This window comes from Aythya fuligula, chromosome 6 (genome assembly GCF_009819795.1).
Source record: "Aythya fuligula isolate bAytFul2 chromosome 6, bAytFul2.pri, whole genome shotgun sequence".
NCBI classification, from domain to species: domain Eukaryota; kingdom Metazoa; phylum Chordata; class Aves; order Anseriformes; family Anatidae; genus Aythya; species Aythya fuligula.
This window is the reverse complement of record NC_045564.1, coordinates 9,822,441-9,842,400: the sequence shown is the minus strand read 5'-3', so window position 1 is coordinate 9,842,400 and position 19,960 is coordinate 9,822,441. Positions and strand designations below refer to the sequence as shown.

The 19,960-nt window shown below is 42.7% G+C and overlaps 1 protein-coding gene across 7 annotated transcripts in view; it reads left to right on the top strand.

Annotated features, from left to right (window-relative positions):
• Window positions 1-19,960, top strand: part of AGAP1 (ArfGAP with GTPase domain, ankyrin repeat and PH domain 1) — a 345,403-nt gene that overhangs the window by 30,227 nt on the left and 295,216 nt on the right. The window lies entirely within an intron of this gene.

The window sequence follows — 19,960 nt, the reverse complement described above, 5'->3', positions numbered from 1 at the left end:
AACAGTGTTTCTATGGCATAGTTGCTGTGTGAAACTGAAGCATCGTAGTGGTGCACTGGAGTGCTTGTCGTGAAACTGAATTCACTGCTGCAAAGTTTTCCGATCAAATCGCTCATCCGGAAGTAGAAAGTAGAAATGCATAAAATATCTGACAGATTTTTTTTTTTATTATCTCTTCCTTGTGATATTAAAGGAGGAGCTTTGAGAAGACATGATGACTTGGTATGAATAAATACATCAGCTTGACAATTGAGCAATTGGGTATTTGTTATATACTACTTAAAATGTTGCCCCCTTCTGGTTGCTGACACCTCTGTGAATTGGATATGGGCAGAAGAATTAATTGCAAGTATCTGAAGAAAGGGAAAGCATACTTTTTTGTTAGAACAAGTACTGTTGATGTCTTAAAATATGCTAATACTTGAAATTAAAAAAAAAAAAAAAAAAAACATTAAAAACCAAAAACAGACAAGGAAAGCTTCCAGGCACATACACAGATCATGTCCAATAAAAAGAATGAAGATCGGAGAAACAAGATTTTGGAGGCTGCCATACAGTCTCCTGTAGGATAAAATAGTATTTTAATGTGTCCTATTTGTATCGTGTTACTTGAATTCTCATTGGCTTCACTGAACTCTTAGAGGACTGCTTTGAAGGATCAGTGTGGATGAGCACTGCGGGGTGGTGTGAGGCAGCAGTCGCTGCGTGCTGTGTTACCTTGCACTAGGAAAGATGCTGGCGGTTTATTGGAACAGAAATTATGATTGCTTCCTGGAGATAGTGCTTGGCAGGGGGCTTGTTGGTGCTCACGGACTAGCACGTAAAGCTTTGCTTTGCTTTCTGTAGTAATGCACGCTTACTGAGTGCTTCCATGCAGTCTTACAGTAAAGAGATGGCTATAAACAGTGATTCAAAACCTAACCTGGGTTTTGAGTTCAGCAGAATAAATAAATGATGCTTGAGAATTTTTAAAAATAGTAATATGTAATGATTTATTCACAGTTGTGAAGTTATCTGTCATTTCGGTGACCCACTGCAGGACTGACAGGTGTAACCAGCAGTGCTGGCCAGTAGCTGCATCATTCCTTATCCTTAATAAGGTCTTCTTGAAGTTCTGGCAGGTTAGCATGCTATGTTTCATTTAATGTGTGCATGAATTGGAAAAAAATAAATATATATATAGGACTTGTAATTGAAACAATTGTGTTTACGTAAACTGTATGATGATTATCATAGAAAACACGTTGTAAGAACACTGAAGGGTAATGGTGCTTTTCTGGTCAAAAAGGAACTGAAATATTCATGATGATGCTATATGGGGAGGAATATGTTTAATGTGTTACTGGTAAGGGCTGTGAAGCTTAATGTTAAATCACATTGGTCTCTTAAGAGTTCATGTTATAAGTCAGTTTAGGAATTAAACAAATACAGTCAGTGTACACCTGGCTGACTCCAATTGCAATCCAAAGATGAATTTACTTGCTGCTACCAGTGCAGGAAATTTTGGACATCAGAAACTGGTAGTGTGTGGTGTACTGGCTTGTACCTTCTGGTTTTTGAGTCGAAACTTTGCATTCTCCTATTTTATTTCCTTAACTTTTTTTTTTTTTTTTTTTTTTTTTCTGAAATGAAAAAGTAAAAAATAAAACTGTGTGAGATGGTGTCTTTGGGTGGTGGTGGTGTGTTTTTTTTTTCCTTTTACAAGCAACGACTCTCACCAGTAGGTGGAGGTAATGAGATATGTGAATCAAACCCGTCCTGTGCGGCTGGTATGAGAGCTGTGGTACACAGCAGAAATGAGAGTGGGTACTTTGCGTTTCATTGGGCTTCTAAAGAAATGCAGAAGGCCTGTTTTTTAACAGGACTTGAACTCAAAAAACACTAAGTATTTCTGCATCATGTGGGTTTTTGGTAGGTTTTCTCCTTTTCCCTCACGGTTTGTTCAATTAATTAGAAGCTCTTTTAACGGCATGAGTCATGATGAGAATTGGATCTCTTAGAGTAATTTTCCAGTGAGCCTCCTGCTTTATAACATTTCATCCTCCTTTTTAAAATTAGATAATGGGAAGGAAACTGTTTTTGCTGAATTCAGACTCTTTAGGATACATGTCTAAGTACTTCAGAAATTGAGCTTGTGGGACAAGCCTGTATGTGAATTGTTCACAGTATAAAATCCTCTTGCCACCTTCAGAACTGTCCTGTTATGACCCTTTCTGACAGCGGGATGTTCTTAATTGTGGTGATGACAGTAGCTGTCCCAGCACCATGCTGCCATTCTCTTCAAAGGCATCAGGACAGTCTTTTTCAGTCAGAGTTGAGGATGACCCTGTAAATTAAACTTGTGTTGCAGTTCCCATGGCTGCTTTATAGCTCAAGGAAACGCTTGCAAGCAGTTCTGCAAGTGAAGAATTAAAATTTACATAGTTTTGTGGAGGCTTTCAAAGGGCATTAAGACAGCTTGATGTCTAGAAGCTCTCTTATGATCTGCGCTGATGGCTTTTGATTTAAAAACCTGAGGTTATTCCCAAGTCGCCTTGTGTTGTTGCTGCAGAGTACGAGATTTGAGCCACGGGAACGTTACCAGGAGGTAGCAGCAGCCGTGGTCTTCAGCACAAGGCTGATATCCCACCAGAGACATCGTTAATGCGTTGGACAGAGAGTTCAGTACCCTGCTCTCCAGCTATTAGAACTGCTTCCATGAGAAAAGTTGCAGAATGTACGGCTCTTCCTTGCTTAGAGGTTGAGGTTTAAGAGAAACAAAGCAGAGATTGCAGTCAGCAAGTGAGCTGTATGTTTAAGGAGTAGACTGTTCCCAGGCCACTTCTAATTAGTGAGATGCTTATGAGCATGACTTTGGAGATTTTCTGTGAAGAAAAAGTGCATGCCTGAAAAGTAAACAGCATTTCCCTAGAATTGTCACCAATTTCATGAGTCAGCACCAGCTTTCTTCCCTGTCTGCAGAAGCAGAACTTGCTGTAGGTTAACTGTTCTCTGTCCATCCATCTCTCTCCTATGGCCCTGTGACTTGTATGGCTGATATATATTGTTTTGTGGAAAGTTACCACTGAAAATGAACTGTTTTATGGCAATTATGCATTCTCTGTGGAATAAATGACCTTAATACAAGCAGTTGATGCCTGGGGAAAAAATAGGTGCGTGTCTGTGTTTCTCTTACCCTGTTTCACAGCTGTGTAAACAATTGCAGACTTCGTAGAAGCTTGGTCGTGCAAGGCCAAGTGGAAAACGATGCTCTGAGAGGAGTGGTATTTGATAGGGAAATGTGCAGAGGGGCTTCCCCCAGCAGCAAAAGGTGTAATTGTAATTTAGGGATCTGCTCTCAGCGTATGTGTACCCTGACATACATACGTGTTCTGTGGGGCTCTGTGGGAGTCGTAGTCCTGCACATCCCAAAAAAGCTCTCAAGGTAGATGTTTGTCTGTTGGCACTTAAACTAAATAAAATGAAAATAAAGGTATTGCCATAAAAACGTAAGACATTCTCAAGTCTTTCTTGCCACGTCTTTCCTCTTTAGCTTTGTAGACACAGCTTGTGTGCACAGTAGTAGAGCTTAATCCCTGGAAACTTCCTGCATCGCCTACCTCAGACTTGAAGTGTTAAATGTGCAAGGCGTAACGCAGAAATTCTGATTTTTGGACTGAATTATTTGTTTGTTAGGTCAAATTGTTCTGTTTTGTCTCTGCAGCCATTATGCTTTGGGTAGATGGAGCTAGGAGAGGAGTGGTTGTGTCGGAGGGACTCCTGTGCCTGGTGGGGATCGGGGCTGGCACTGCTATCTACTAGGGGAGCACTGTGGAGTAAGCCCTGTTCTCCTCGACTCTGGCTTTTGATGTGGTCCAAGTAACCTCAAGTTCTGTTTTCTGCTTGTTCCAGCTTCTTAGGCTTTGTATGACAAGCAACTTTATTTCTAAGAATGCAGTTTTTCTAACATCTGTTAAATCTGGTTGTAAACTTGCAGTGATGAACTAGCAATGCGAGGTGTGCTGGTCCGAAGCCGATGAATTTCGGTACCAAAGCTGCATTTCCCATTAATGCAAAGTAACGCTGGAAGCTCATCCGAACAGTCGCTTGAATTTTAAAACCATGGCCTTTGATTCAAACAAGGCGAGCAGTTAAGTACAAAAATACAGCTGTGTACAGAGGCAGGAGCCAGGCTCAGTAGCTCCTATTTCCTCTCCAGCTGGGACAGTGGCAGGCCGTGCTTTGCAGAGGAACAGCTGCGGCAGTGTGCCTCCAAGCCCACGGATTTTGGGGCACGAGGCGATTGTTAATTGAACACGCAGAGTCCTTTCTTCCTTGTCTCGGGGGAAAGAGCTCGTAGAAGGCAACTGGTGGCTGTTGCAACAGAGGATGTAATGTAAAAAATGAAAGGTCCCTTTAGAAAGGCTTCAGAGGAAAGCAGGTGTTCAGGGAGGGGGTTGAGAGCTTGAGTGATGGGAAGTGCTAGAGGGAAGGAGCCAGGCTGTAGGCAAAACAAAATGGCAAAGAGAGGGTCTCCAGCACTTGTGTCAAATGCACTAGTAGCAGAGTACTTCTAATAGGCTGTTTAAAAAAAAAAAAAGACAATTTTTGCATTTGTACCAACAGTTTAAATATGATATTTTGCTTATATGTGTGAGCTACTGTTCTTTGTGTCTGTTTGATGTATGAATGTGGCTTTGTTTGATTTGGGGGAAAATAAATCCAAACACCATGAGCATGGCAAGTAAAATAGCAAAGGTCAGAACTGCTTTGTTTCCAGGTGCTATCTGTATTCTCCTGTGGTCGCTTGACTCAGGAGGTACCCTGATGTGGTGTTCTATGGCTATATCTGATTTCTCTTTGGTTGATGTTTTCGGGAGGGCTTGTGAGCATTAAATCCCATTGCTTTTAAAACATCTCATGTAACATATCTAGTTTTGTGTTTAAAATTAACAACGTAGAGTGCTTACAAATCCCTAGAGGACATGTTTCTGTTCCCCACTGGCTTGATCACTGCTCCTTGCTGTGTTATGCTTGTAAATACCTGCAACTTGATAAGCAGTTGTGAAGTTCTCCTGGAAGCAGATGTTCCTTTTGGCCTGCCTGGTTCAACTGCAGGATGGCCAACGCAGGCATCCCTTTCCTCCTCCCTCCCCCTTATACCTCCCGGGCTGCTGTGCAAAATCTGTGCATATTTGCCATAAAGAATGAGGGGAATGAGCAAATATACCAAGAGTTTCTGAACTTGTTACTATGTGGAACTGTGCTTTAAAATACGTATTGGGAGCTGAGCTCCTTCTGGTGTGTACTGCTGCCTACGTGACTTCTCTTCTACCTCGGTGTCCGGGCACTGTTGACTAAACATTGGAATAATGCCTTGCAGTGCAATAAGTTTCCTGAACAGGAGCAAAGGTTTCTGTTTTGTACATATGAAAGCTTTTGCAGAAAAGGAGTCAGATTGCAATATTTTTTTTAAAGAAGTTTGTATCCATGTACTGGATTTAGCTACAGGTCAGTATTTCCTGCACCAAGAGGTCATTTTTTTAAAACTTGGTTCTCATGTCTTTTACTTGCTGCTGTAACTTCTGGAGCTTTCTTCAGTTGTATGAAAACTAACTTGTGGGATCTTAAAGCTGCCTAACAGAGTGATTGGAATGACAAGAGAACATTGATGCGATAATCATCACCTGTTTTTTTCATTCATGAAAACTATGTTGTATTCATATATACTCAGGTTGCTTTTCAAGCTAGCATTATAAATACTCTAAATACTGTTAGATGAGGTTATTGCTTCTGAATAAGCTGAAGATGTGGATTTAATACTGAAATGGAAGATACCAAGTTGATCTTCGGCAGTCACCTTGATGGCTTTTATAGACATGGAGATTACTTATGAAGACATCTGACTAAAGTGATGTTAATGAAATGAAAGTGGTAAATGAACCTATGATTGTGTGTGAATGCATATGTAGCATGGTTCAAGAGCAACAAGTCACATTTCAGGGTATTTGTTTTAATGACACCGCTGTCAGGTAGCCCATTTCTGCTTCCTGATAGAGAAGGAAGAGGAAGGAAAAGAGGTGAGGGAAATTCCCTTGTTGGAGTTTCAGTGCGGCAGTCCATAAACTGTCAGAGTGTCCCAGATGAGTAATAAATTTTCTTCTGAAATCCCATTGTAGACGGGAGAGACAGGTCTGACACAGGTGAATGCAGCAAGAATGAGTGTTTTAATGTCTCTGCATCTCCCTGCGTGCTGTCACTCAGACAAGTGAAATAGATTACCATGTGCTTTGGGTACACACAATTAAGACCCAGAATTTTACTTTCTGTCAGTGTGTCAAAAGAAAAAAAAAAAAAAAAGCATGTGTTCTCCAGCCTATTATCATTTCTCTTCAGGGTGTATTGAAAACATGTGTATTATCACGTGTAAACTTCAGCTTATCAGCCAAGAGCATCATCTTGTTCTGGGGAGTGGATGTTGTATTTTAGCTTGGCTTTGTTTCCACATGACTGTTTTAAAACTAGGGCACAGATGCACCTTCAGCATGTAATGCGTGTGCATAATCAAAAGCATGGGTTTGCAGTAAATAATTCATGTCAGCTGGGGCACTTGGTTCTGATAATGAGATCTCAGGGGCTTGGCTCTTTCCAGATGATACATGAAATATTCTTTGCTGTTAGTCATTCATACTGACAAGTACTTAGTTAGTAGGTAATAGGATTTGTGTGCTGAGAGAAAGGAAATTCCTGAAGTTTGTTGTTGCTTCTATGGTTTCTTGATGTCTGTTTTCCCTGTGTGCCTCAGCTTTGAACAGCCCTGCACATTAAGAGTAGGTAGGGCAAGTGAGTACCACCCGGGGTTAAAATATCTAGGAGCTGGCATAGCTAGGGATATACGTCTAAATAGTTTGTTTGCCAACCAGTCAAAACGGAATTGGAAATCCTTTTTAAATGGGGGGAAGGGTGATATATGTAAGGAGAGGTGTTGGCTCTTCTATATCTTAAGAAGGGTTGTGAGCATGTTGATGGGGAAAAAATGCATTTATTTATGTAGCCATTAAACATCTAGGAATGTGGAGTTTGGATTCTCTTTGGCTCCGTCTCCAGGTGAATTTCAGTAGGACAGATTAAGTAACTTGTGTTATGTTCAACAACTGGCGGGATGTCAAGGTAAGAAGTTGTGAGGTAAGCTTTTGTTTCCATCTCTTGGCGTGTTTTTATTACCAGCTTGTGTGTGGGAGAGGTGATGAATAACTACCTTTGCTCAAACTCTGTTGATAAGCTTGAGCTTTCGAGTCAGCAGCCTGAAGTTTAGTACAGGAGGGTGATGCAAGGAAGGATTATTTAGGAGCAGGCTGTGGTGAGTGTTCAACCCTAAAACAGTAATGATTAGTTTCAGGATTTGTGCTGGTGCCTTGCATATGTCTCCTATAATCTCATGTTCTGTGTGCGTAATAATCAACTCGATCACTGTAGGTTTCCCACCCTATTATGTTGGTCATTAAGAATGTTATATTTGATCAAAAACTGTTTTTACTCAAATCTTCCTTAGTGAATGTGTTCAACTGGCACCCTCCTTAGTGTGTAGTACTGCAGTAGTCCTGAAAGCTTGTGCAATTAACAGCAAATTGGCACGTGGCCGTGGTTGGTGCTGAACCTTATCCCATCTGCTGCTCTTGATGTTGGCTTCTGTGCATGGATGGGTCTGTTGAGGGTATTAAAGAGAAGGTCCATCTTACTCCCTTCCAGGATCTCTAAAATATGTTACGTAAGTGAGCAAGGAAGAGATTTCTCTGACTTCAGTTAGATTGGTTGATGCTCTGTGCACTTCACTGGCCTTCCTCAACAGCTGAAAGGTCAAAAGAGGTCTGCTGGGAGCTTCTGTGCTGCTTCTCTGCTGGCAGCCACGTTCACGTTGGTCACCTTGTGTTTAACACTACTGTGCACATAGCTGTCTGGGATGCTGAACTGGAGCAAACACAGAATTGCTCTTCCCTACAGCTGGTTATGGTGCTTTCAGTGACTTTCTGGTTCTTATGTTCCCTGCCCTCCCTTCCCTTCTCCTAGTCCCTGCTTATGGGTGTTATTTCTGGCAGCAGACTCTGTGCAGCAGTGTTAGGAAGTACAGAGTGAGATAGGTGTGAGGGGAGCTGGACCCAGGGGGCAGCTTTGGCCATTGGTTTTGATCCAGGTGTGGAGTTCTTGATCAGGTTTTGGGGTCTGCTGTGGCTTCAGGCCAGCTGGGGTCAGCATGGGGCAGCCAGCTCTGTTCTTTGACCTTGAAAGTCAGGGGCAGGCTTTGCTTCTGAGATGGAGGGGAGGAGCAAGAACGGATCTGTCACCAACAAGGTATGTCAGGGGAGTGGCTCAGCTTCTGCAGGTTGAAAAAGAAGAATGGAATAGTTGCTGGATGCTTGTCAAGTGTCATGTTCTCCTTGAATGTGGAGGTATCCTATGAGCTATATGTAAGCTTGTATGCCAGTGGCTTCTTTGTTTTGCTATTGAAATTAATAAATAAATAAATAAATAATAAAATGCTGGAGGTGGTATTCCTGAAAGATGAAGAGCAAAGCTGCACGTGAAGGAATAGCTAAATATATGCATGTACCTTGCCTTTACTGTTGTCATTTTGTTATCCTGATGAGCTTTTATATTCTCAAAAAGAGCTGTAAGTATTCCATCTGCATGCTGATGATTATCCATTGTAAGTCTAACTTCTGCAGCAAAGTAACCCTGGTGGGAATGGTAGAGGCACTGCTGTTACAGTGAAGGTTTCACCTGTGAGTCTTTTTATTTCTTCTAAGCTCTTCTAGCAAAACATTATCTGGCACTTTTCGTCTGCAAATAATTTAAAATATTTTCTCTTATCAGAGCTGAGTTTTGAGATGACATGTGAAGAGAATTAACCCTTAGATTCAGTTTTCTGCAGGCAGTGAATTAACAGAATAGGGATGCGCTCTGTTTATGTGAGCTTAATGTGGAGTGCTTCTATCTCCCTCTGCAGAAGTGGGTCAAAGCTATTTTCTTTTTTTGCCACTAGCCATTAAGAGAAGAGAAAAATTGGATACCTGGCTTTCAAATATGCCAGATATTTAATGTCTGTTTTAACATGCCTTAACCACAAAAAATACAGGTCCTTTCTGCTCACGTTCTCTTAAAAGAAAAACTTAAATGATTTATATCTTTTCAGTTAGTGGTGATGATAAATTTTTCTGTGATAATTGAATAAATCATTACTTTAAGTCTTAAACAAACAAACAAGAAGAACTAAACACACCACACAACGGCACTCCAGGGGCTTGGAAATGCTCTTCAAATTGAACATACAGCTGTGCTTGCAGAACAGGTACACCTGACTTGGAAATTAAACTAGCAAAATGATGTTAAAACTGATAGAAGCTGGCTTGACTTTTAAGTAGCTTAAAATACAGCACAAGACTTAACTGGCCATTCAAATGGTTCAAAACCAAACTTGTTATCAGTGTGCTCTGTCCTTGTTTGTAAGGCAACAAGGGGTAACAGCACTTCAGAAGGAAATTAAAATGGAAGTAGGAAGCATATCTTCAGTCTCTTAAGAGTATCTACCAGGTTTTTGTTCTGTGTCCCTCTGCTTCTGGGATGCCCTCAATATTTGTGGTTATGTCGTGCATGGGCTGCAGCAATATGCTGAATTCAGTATGTAATAGTAATTTGGAGGTGTTGGGTAAAGCCTCAAACAACTAGTGCTACATCAAAGGGGCTTGTGATGTGAACAAAGCTAAAGAATTCATTGTTTAAAACTGTGCACAGAGAAGTAGGAAATGCTGGTTTTGGGGCAATACAGTAGTAATACCTATTAATAAATAAGTCTGGTTTACAATCAAGCTGTACTGGGTTGATTGTTGCCTCCAAACGCTATGATCCCACCTTGGCGTGGCTGCTGCCCACTGCGTGTACAATGACCACCCGAGGTGGTGGTGCCTCCATGCGGCTGTTGCCCTCTCCAGATCTCCAGCCCCTGATTCTTGCTCAAGTACCTGGGGCCACACTTGCCGCGTTTTAGTGTTAGTGAGACATGCAGAAGATACACTGCTCGAGTGCATCCCTCTGGATTAAATACTTCCTCTTCTTTTTTTTCTCCAGTGCTCTGGGCTGTTTAGATATATTTGCCTTCAGTAAACATATAAATACTTGGAGAGTAAAAGTAGCGTGGGAGGAATATGTAAATTATACTGATAAGCCATATCAAGCCGGACTTGTGAAACTGTCGAACATTCATGTAACTGTCGGAGTGCTTTGTGCCTCTTTTGCTGTGAAGGAAGCATTAGGGTATGTTTGAAATACAAGAATTTACATAAAACTTAAAAGCGGACCACTTCAGCAGGTCATCTGCTAATAGCAGTAACGTCGGTCTGAAATATGACTGGTTTAACACTCAAGCTGTAATGGATCATTTGTTGCCTCCAAATATTCATTCTCCAAGGTGCTGTGGATACATTTTATTGTGCTGAATTTCTAGGCCATTAGCTTATTCAAGTTCAGAGCACTGTCAGTACTATCACTAGCTGTGATAAATTGCGTGGCTTCCACCTCCCAATGTCCAACATGTTGTTGGTTTCTGCGCTGTGGTTCAGCTGCCCTGCGTGCATTGTGTGGGTTCAGGGCTGATAAAGGTGAAAAGTGAAAACATTCAGTGTGGTTTGATTGCCTGCACTGGTGTCCTGCATAACTACTCTGAACTTGCTTGGTTGGGTCCTGGCTTCCTCATTGGTACCAAAATTCCTGGAAAAGACGGTTTCAGGAGGTTGGTAAGGATTTCCCTGATTTGTGGTTCCTTGTAGCCAAGTACTTGGACCAAGCCAAGTTTAAAAAGTTGCTTTTTATTCAGATGTCTCCAGGACAGTTTGTCTGTATTATGAAAAACACTTCAATTCTTCCTATACAGTTTTAACTCTCTTTAATACTGCTTATGGACATAACAAGGGATTTCACTTTCAGCCGTTCTTGCAGACTGACTCTATCATGTGTTTTCTGCTTGGCTGTAGAGTTTTTTCCTATGCTTAAAATCATTTCAGGAAGGAATTGGCTTGAACCATGTTTCCTCTGTTCTTAGCAGGTACTAATTCATCTGCTATACCCCAGCGGGAAATGCTTAAGTAGTATTAGGATAGGGAGACTGTCATATTTAAAACCCATCTGGTGCATAGCTGAGTGTGTAAGAGGGGTCATTCTAGGTAAAGCCACGTACACATCCTGTTTGGGGTGAATGCTGCTGCTGACATGCTTTTTGGTACTACATCCTGAAAAGATGCTGCTGCTTTCTAGCTGGAAGGTGAAAGCACAATGTAACTGAGGTCTAAAGACGAGCACAGCTGCACAAGCACTGTAGTTTGCTGGGTGAATGGAGGATTGTGAAGCAGAGCATCTTTTGTGCATTGAGCTTGGTTGGTTGGTTCGGGGAACATATCTACCTGGCGTGAGCCCTTATGTGAAGCCTGGGGATTGTTATGCTCTGAGTAAAGCATCACAGCGTTATTTTGGCTGTAGTCAAAAGGTCAGGGGTTGGCTCTTGTAAATTTACTTTTTTGTCAGCTCTTTGGTGCATCGTGGCAGTTTGCAAACTGGTTTTCCACAATGCTGTGAGAAAATGGAGAGCAATGTGGCATGATGAAGGCTCCTGCTGCAAGATGCTGCTGTTGATGTACCAGAAGAGGCAGCGTGCATATGCCTAACCTTGGCTGCAGGAAATCAAGAACTGGGAAAGAATCGCTTTTTCTTGTCTCAAAGACAGTGAAAAGTAGTCAAATTCAAAGTTTTCATGAGATCAGATGTACCCTTTCTAAAGCCAGAGTCTAAGTTCCCTTGGAACACCCTTGGATGTAGATGTTTTGTATGACACACTTGTGACAACTGTACCTTGTTTGACTTACCGTGTTCCCTAAATATAACACTAACTGTTACCTTGTTAATGCATCGTGCAGCTGTTTTAAGTCAGTACATGTTATTTGAGAATGACTTCTGAAATGTGACGATTTGTTTTCCATCTTTAAGTGAGGGTGCTTGGCTTGCCCGCAGTGCCTGTACCATTAACACCATTAGCGGCAGCTCTGCTTGCAGCATGGTAGCTGGGGATGGGAAATGGTTGTGAAACAGCAGGAGTGACCTAGTTCTTAGAGGCATTTGCCTTCTGGCTATTTTGTGCATTCTGTGAATTCCCAGATCCCTTACGTGTAAAGACAATCTTCTTTCAATTTTAATTCTCTGTAAAAGTCAACAGACATCTAATTTTAAATACAGGAATAAAATACTGCTTGTTTGTACAGTAGCCACTGCACTTCCTAAAATGTGTTCAGAAACAAGTGTGGCGTGAATAATAATGGTTCGTGTGCAAACGGCATAAACTGAATTGCCTCCTTGGGTACAGGGAATAATTAAAAGCAAAATCTTGGTATATTCAGACTTGTGTTCCTGTTGTTTTAGGGCACTACCACTTAAGTTGAAGAACAGTGCCTGTCTGTTTCATGCTTGTTTAATGATAACTATACCAACCCTGGATTTTCACGATGGATTTAACTAGGCTGGCTTGTGAAATACTTAGGCTGGAAGTGAGAGGTGATTCCCAGTGCTGCTGTAGCGCTGGTCCTCTACACCATGAGCTCTTCCTCACTGACCAGAAGTTCCTGGGATCACTCCATTTTTTTTGGTGGTGTTTTGCTGTTTTATGTTTTTGGTGTGCTGTTCCTGGGGGACTTAGGTACATTACTAATTCCTGGGTGAGCTGCCCAGCCCTTCCACAACATCTTTGTTTAATGTTATGGATATTCATCAGGTATGAGTTTCTGTTAAGCAAGGATAATGTTTATTTGCAAAGAATGTCATTTACCAAGTTAAACTAGTCTAAGGTGTGGAATGAGGGCAAAATAAAGTGCATCATCTGACATTAAATGATGCAGGTAGGGTGAAAGTTCAAAGCACAGTGGAGGTCTAATTATACAGTGAGGAAATGGAAAATGCTTGGTAGACCTCAGAGTACTCAGGGACACTACTGAAATTACCCTAAACAGGTTGGCAAGGGCAGTAGCTCCTAACAATGGATTGCTGAAAAATGCCCCATTAAATCTGAAACAAGATGATTAAAACAGAAGACAGTGTAAAATGACCTGGCTTCGTTATCAGAAATATAAAACTGGGAGAAGTTCCAACTGGAAAAAAGTCCAAAGACTTTCTTTTAATTGTTAGAAGACCCTCACCTAGAAAAGGTTATGGGACGCGCTTCTCCCATCTGCACCTCCCAGAAGAACTTCAGGTATGTTCTGCAGGGCGGAGGCACTGATGTTCAGTGAGAGGCTGCTCAGCGTGGGGGCCCCAGGGCTGCTGCACTGCCCTGGCTCTTACTGGGCTCCATCAGGAGCCGGCTCAGCAATGCCAAGAGCAGCTGCCCTGGGCCCCTTCCCTCTTTGTGCTGGTTAGAAGCAGTCCTGGCTCTCTTCTCTAAGGGTGGTGGGATCCTCCGGAGATGAAATGATTGGAGATGGGGAAGCTCGCGGGTTAGGTTGATGTAATTTTTGAAATGATAGGTTCCTGTTGTTTCTGATATCCTTAAATTGGTTTTGCAAGATGGAGAGTATTTACTGCTCGCTTGAATTGTTTTGGAAAAATGAATCTGAATGTAACTTGTCATATCGGCAAAGCCTCAGCAGGCACCTTCAGTCTTAGCAGCAGGAAGGGGAGGAAGGATGTTAATTTAGCTGCCTTTCAGGAGCGGAGCTTAAGGCCAGTTCTGACCTCCAAGCTCAACCTCTGTGCTTGCTTTCTCCCCTATAGATGCCCACTATCACTTTGAAAAAATCTCTTCATTAGGCCAAAAGCCAGCCTTACTTCAGATCCTTGGGTGCAGGAGTCTGACCTCATCAGCTCTTGGGTTTGCATCCTTGCCCCTCCAGTGCAGGCGGCCCTGGGCGCTTCCACGTGCGGCTCTCAGGCTGCTGGGGCCTGCCTGGCACTTCTGCACCCCAGGGCTGGAAGCAGAGCCGTGCACTGCGCTGGTTTGCACTCACTCCACATGTCTTCCTCCTGTTCTTCGTGCCATAGAGGTGCTTTTCTACAGTAACCAGTCAAAAACATCAATTTTCAAGTTTTTGGTTTAATGCTAGCTGCGTCACGCTGGCCCAAAGGACTGGACTGTGAATTCATTGGGCCTGTGCCCTCCCACCAAGTCGTGAGGCTTAGCTGGCCTTTGCTACACAGAGCAGCTCGAGTCCTGGGGTTGAACTTGTGCCTGAGAAGTCGACCTCTCCGATGCAGGAGTACCTGGGTCTGTTCCCCGCTGTTCAGCTCCTGATCTTGGCATCTGTGCCTCCATGGGCACGTGCTAATGTTTGTTTTGGCTGCCATCCTCCGATTTGCCTTCCAGCAAGTGCACGGCTTTCTGCAAGCCATTCTTCTTGCCCAGTGTTTATCAGCATACAGCAAATGGAATTGTCTTTCCTGTGGACAGTGAGAGCGTGTTACTCCCGTCCCTTGTGACTGCCAAAAAGAGCCTTTGTCTGGGGCAGCAGGATGTATTTTTGTAAGTTTTTGTTTTTGTTTTTTTTTTTCTCCCCCCTTTTTTTTCCCTTGAACACTGAGGATTTTAACTTAAAGGAGGATGGAAAAATATTTTGTTGACAGTTTATTTTCTGCAATATTCATGAAAACTTGGTGCAGTGGGGTTAAAGGTCTTGGAGGGGGAAAAAGCATTGGCATGCTGGGTGAACACTTCTCCTCTTATGCAGTATTATGGCCAGAAAGGGAAGACATTCCATAAGCTTCACTAAGATAAAGATTCAGTTAAAAGGAGGGGAACCTGCAAATGTTGCTCTCAGGAATTCAGTGCAGAAAAACAGGCCTCTGAAGGGCTCGTAAGAAGGATGGAAAGAATAGATAATTTGCTGAAAATCATATGAATGCACCTGCACGGCATGGGGGTAAGGAAGTAAAGATCTGTTTTCTGTTTGAATAATGGAGAGGGAACTCAGCAATTTCAAGTAGCTGATATATTCACAGCTACGAAGTTGCGATGAATGCTCAGATGTTGCAATGCAGTTAACAAAATACAGATCCAGAATACCATTAGACTGGAAGGCCATGCTACTCCTTCTTGTTTCAGGATGCACATCAGCGCATCAGTCTTGTCCCCTGTGCTGTGTGTAGCAATGCTTGAACTACAGGAGAATATCGATTACCTGCAGTGTTTTGCTATCACGAATGCCTGGCTTTTTCCAGCTGGGCTGCTAATACAAAAGGAAATGCAAGTCATTTCCACTGTCTTGATTGAAGTGATTGCATAAGTCTAGGAATATTCCTTTGGACATGAGGCCAATTTATGCACTTGAAAATAGTCCTCGGGGTGCCAGGTGATATCATGTAATATTGCAAACCGACTGAGTTGGATGGTAGTAGCTGGCTGTAACAAACTTAAGATGGCTTAATCCGGAATTGTGATGAACACAGGGAAACACATCTATGGGGACTGCTGTGATGAGAGAGTTCACAAACCCCTAAGATCTTGTGAAGCATTCTACAGATTTATCTTAGTGGTCAAACCTCTCTTAAAGCTTGGTTGGGAAAGGAGACAATCATTGTTTCAGTGATTGCTATTGTTGATAGCAATCACTCTCTTTTTGTTGTACAGACTTTCTGATACGTAAGCTGAAAAAATTTAAGAATGATGATTTCTTTAGCCTTGGCAGGTACACTGCCAATTTAAAGGAGATGAATTTCTGTTGAAGCAGCTATTTGCTAATCAGGCATATCAAGTATTGCCTGCTATGTTGCGAACAGCGAATTGGGCAGTAGACAAAAATGGTTTGCTGTTGCTGTGCTTACAATATAGATATAATTTTTTATGGTTTGATGTTTAGAAATAGAGCAAATTGAAAATATCTGCAGTATTTGTAGATAGGCAGAAATCTTTGCCTAAAGTTCTGAAATGCCTGTGAATTTAAGTGTTCACTCTCCTGGCTACTGCGTGGCGCAGTGTTTTTTTATGTTTTTCCACTGTCTTAAATCTGCTCTCACAGAGGTGCAAACAACATCACTTACCGGCTTGGCTCTGATCAGCAGCAGGGCCTTACCTAACATGGGGCAGCTTCTAGATTCTTCTGACAGAAGCCACCCCTATGGCCCTCTGCTACCAACACCTTGCCATGTAAACCCACTACACCAAGTCTGCTCTGAACTTCAATTACGTGGTCTTTCCAGCTCAATTGGAAAAAAGGTGTGTGTGTGTGTTTTGTTTCCTTTCAATTACATTAATTTGAATTGACACAGATCACACAGATCATTCATTTAATTTTGGGGTAATCCCGCCCTTCCAAAAAAAACAAAAAGGGCTTTAACAGATGGAGTGAAAGCAAGACTTGACCAACTAAAACTCTAGGGAGAGAAAGCTCATGTTTCCTTTTTCCCATCTGAAGGAAGATGCAAAGGTATTGTTCCTTGTCTCCTCCACAGACTGGCTTTGGGAGGAGAAAAGGTAAAACACATACTTGTTAACAGTTTCCAAGGGATGGCTCCCAAAGTACCGTGATGACAGCCGTGCTGAGCACAAATAGGCTCACAACCAGAGCTGCTACCATGTCCTAAGCGAGTGTTGCACAGCATGGGTGGAACCAAAAGCAACCTTTGGCCAGACCTGGGGGTGATAAACAGCAAAACGGGGACTGGGTGCAGCAAGAGAGTGTTACCTGAACTGACTTTGAGAGCAAATAAATCAACACCGTGAGCACCAACTATTAAATAGAATAATTTAAAACAATATAACAATAAATTATAACAAATTTTGAGCAGATGAGTTCTCTAACATGCTCTGGTGAGATTGACCATTATTTCAGCCCTTTGAGCCCCGTGGTTTAACTTGGCACCATGTGGCTGCTTGTTTGCTCCCCACTCAGCAGGATGGGGGGAGAATTAAAGGAAGAAGTGTGAGAACTTGTGGTTTGAGATAAGGACAGTTTAATAAGGAAGGGATTGGGTGGGTGATGCACAGAGCAGTTGCTCACCACCAGCTGACCCAGAAATTTTACTTGATTCTACTTCTTAAATTACTCCGCAAATGATTTTCCTTTGTAAGGAATTTCGTGCAATTAGACACTGATGAGCTGAACATCGGGAGTTGCGCACATATTGCGCAATTAGCCACAAACTTTGTATTTCTCTCGCCTGTGTATTGATCTCTTCAGCTCGTCACTGCAAGCACCTGAAAACGCCCTGCTGATAGCGCAGTGGCTTGCTGAAGAACTGCTCTGTTCTGCTGGCTTGCAAAAGATCTCAAAGACAGAACATGTTAGAGCCTGAAAGGGATTTAGAACTGGTTTAGAGACATCCCATCATCCCATCTCAGACCGGGTTTTGATCTGAGAAACCCTAAATGAATATCTGATCCTCTTTGGTGATGTGTTTTATCCTCATTTTGAAACCTAGCCTTCCACTGCCACATGTGACTGGAACAGCTATTTGCAGCTGTGGTTGGACATCTGCCAAGCAAGATATCTTGATATATATTTCATTTTTGGCAAGTAAAAAACATGAAATGTGAGCCAGAGATAACTTCCTAATGTTTACAAGCAAGTAATGTGTGTTACAATAATGTTGTGTTATTTTGGGTTTACCTCAGTATTTTATTTCTCATGCTGAATGAAGCAAGGTCTGGCAAGGACAAGAGATTAAATTTGGCGTACGCAAATGTTCTTCTAGATGTAAGAAACATATGTAGAAAGAAACATGATATGGTAGTCCTTGACCTAGCGTTAGCCTTAATTATTCCTAACGATTGCTATGGCTGTCAGCAGAGAAAGGCACGAGTTCGTGCCTTTTCTCAAGGAGGGCTGAAGGAGGCTGAGCGGTGACCTTTGTCCCTGCTTGGCACTGGTGGAGCCACATCTGGAGCCCTGCTATTAGTGCTGGGCTACCCTGTACAAGAAAGGTACTAATTCACTCAGGCAAATCAGTGCAGGACCAAAAGGTGATTCAGGATCTGGAGCATCCTTTGTATGGGGAGAGGCTGAGAGAGCTGGGAGTTGTCAGCCGAGAGAAGAGAAGGCTTGGAGGCTCTTAGCAATGTGTCTAAAGTACCTGTGGGAGGGAATTAAGGGGCAGACTTCGCATTAGTGCCCACTGGTGGAACAAGAGGCAGTGGGCACAAAGAAAAACATGTGATGTTCCATCTGAACCCAAGAAAATACTGCTTGAGAGTGATCAGATGCGGGACCAGGCTGCCCAGGGAGGTTGTGGAGCCTCCATGTGAGGGGAGCCCAGCCGGGCACGGTGCTGGGCAGCCTGCTTTTGGTGACCTGCTTCAGCAGGGGGCTTGGCGTAGAGGTCGGGGTTTCTATCCCGTGTGTCTGTGGACAGTGTAGGGAGGATTCCTATGACTTCTAAATGCCTTTGGAACTGTTGGCTTCGTTTGTTTGCTCAGGTACTCTAGCTGTAAATGTCGAAGTTGCTAACAAGTATGAAGATATCACCTTTTCCTATTGAGTGGGCCAGTTTCCACTCTTAGCAAGCTTATCCGATTTAATGTACCTCTAAACATTATGCTGTTCAGAAGCTTGAGTGCTCTGTCATTTAAGCTTAGATTTCAATTGCTTAGATTTTGACTACCGCGAGTGGATTTTGAAGCTAGTAACTGAAGTCCATATGCTTAATATATAAAGCACTTATGTGAGAATCGTGCTGTTATGAGTGATGGTGCTGAAGTCCTCAAAGCTGGTATTTCTGTTGTGCACGCAGTGAGGTTGGAGGCTGATTCATAGTTTTCCCAGTTGTATAAGTGCGGTGGGAAATTTGTGGGCTGGAGCAGATTGGAAAGACAAACTTCCTGGGTATCTCCTCCTGAGAAAAATTTCCTTTTGACTGAACATCTGTTTCCCTGTCTCAAGAATAACCTTTAGCATTATATTTGCCTAGCAGTTAAATCACGAGTACATGTGAAACAGCTAGATTTCTCTGCTCTCTGTTCTGCATATAAATACAGAAAGTAATAGATGAGCAAGATTGTAGCTTGCTGTAAAATCGGACTATACATCTTGAATAATATTTTAAAGCTAGGACTGCATGCTTTGGAGAAGGCATGAGCTCTTGAAATGAGTAATGAACTTCAGCAGGTATCTTTCGGTATCTGCATGAAACCCTTCCTGAATTGAGATGCTTCAGGACAGGATAATGCTGGGTATGAGCATCAGCCATCAGTGCGTCATCTTGAGGCCTGTGAGAGGAATAAAATATTTGTGTGTGTTAAATGATGGAAAGAATGTAAATATTTAGATAACTTCTTTTGCCTCTAGTTCTGTAAGCTCCCTAAAATGTAACTGTATTCAGTTTGAGAGCAGTTTCTGTCCTTGAATTTCTGCTGCCAAAACCAAGAAAGCTTGTTTATTTGCGGGAGCAAATTGACTTCAGTGTGTCTATGGAGGTTCTCCATCCCTGCAACTGGTCCAACGGGATGCATCTGAGGGTGCTGAGGCTTTGCCTGTGTAGTTGTGGAGCTGCTGTCATCTGTGACAGCTTGTGCTGACGAGGGCAGCTCCTGGTGGCAGGAGAAAGCTCAATGTCAGGCTTGTTTTTTCTTTGAAGTGCAAGGAAGATCCAGGGAGCGGTGGGCTATCAGCCTTACTGCCCTCCCTGGGAAGGTTACGGAGCTGCTCCTGGAAGCTGTGTTGAAGCACATGAAGGACAAGAAGGTGAAGGGGAGCAGCCAGAGCAGGCTTACCAGCAGAAAACAATGCCTGACCCCATTCTATGATGCCAGTGAGATGGACTTGAACGCTCCCCTTCCCTTTAACAGGAGAAGAGAAATGTCCTGCACAGGGCAGAAACTGATGAAGAAATTTAGATGTGTTTCTGCTTGCACAGTTGGACTTCTTGCTGTGCCAGCCTGTTTGTTGAATTTGAAGGAGCCTCTTCCTTCATCTGGATGGCAAGATACTCTTGTGCTGAACTCTGAAACGCTTCCTCCCATGTG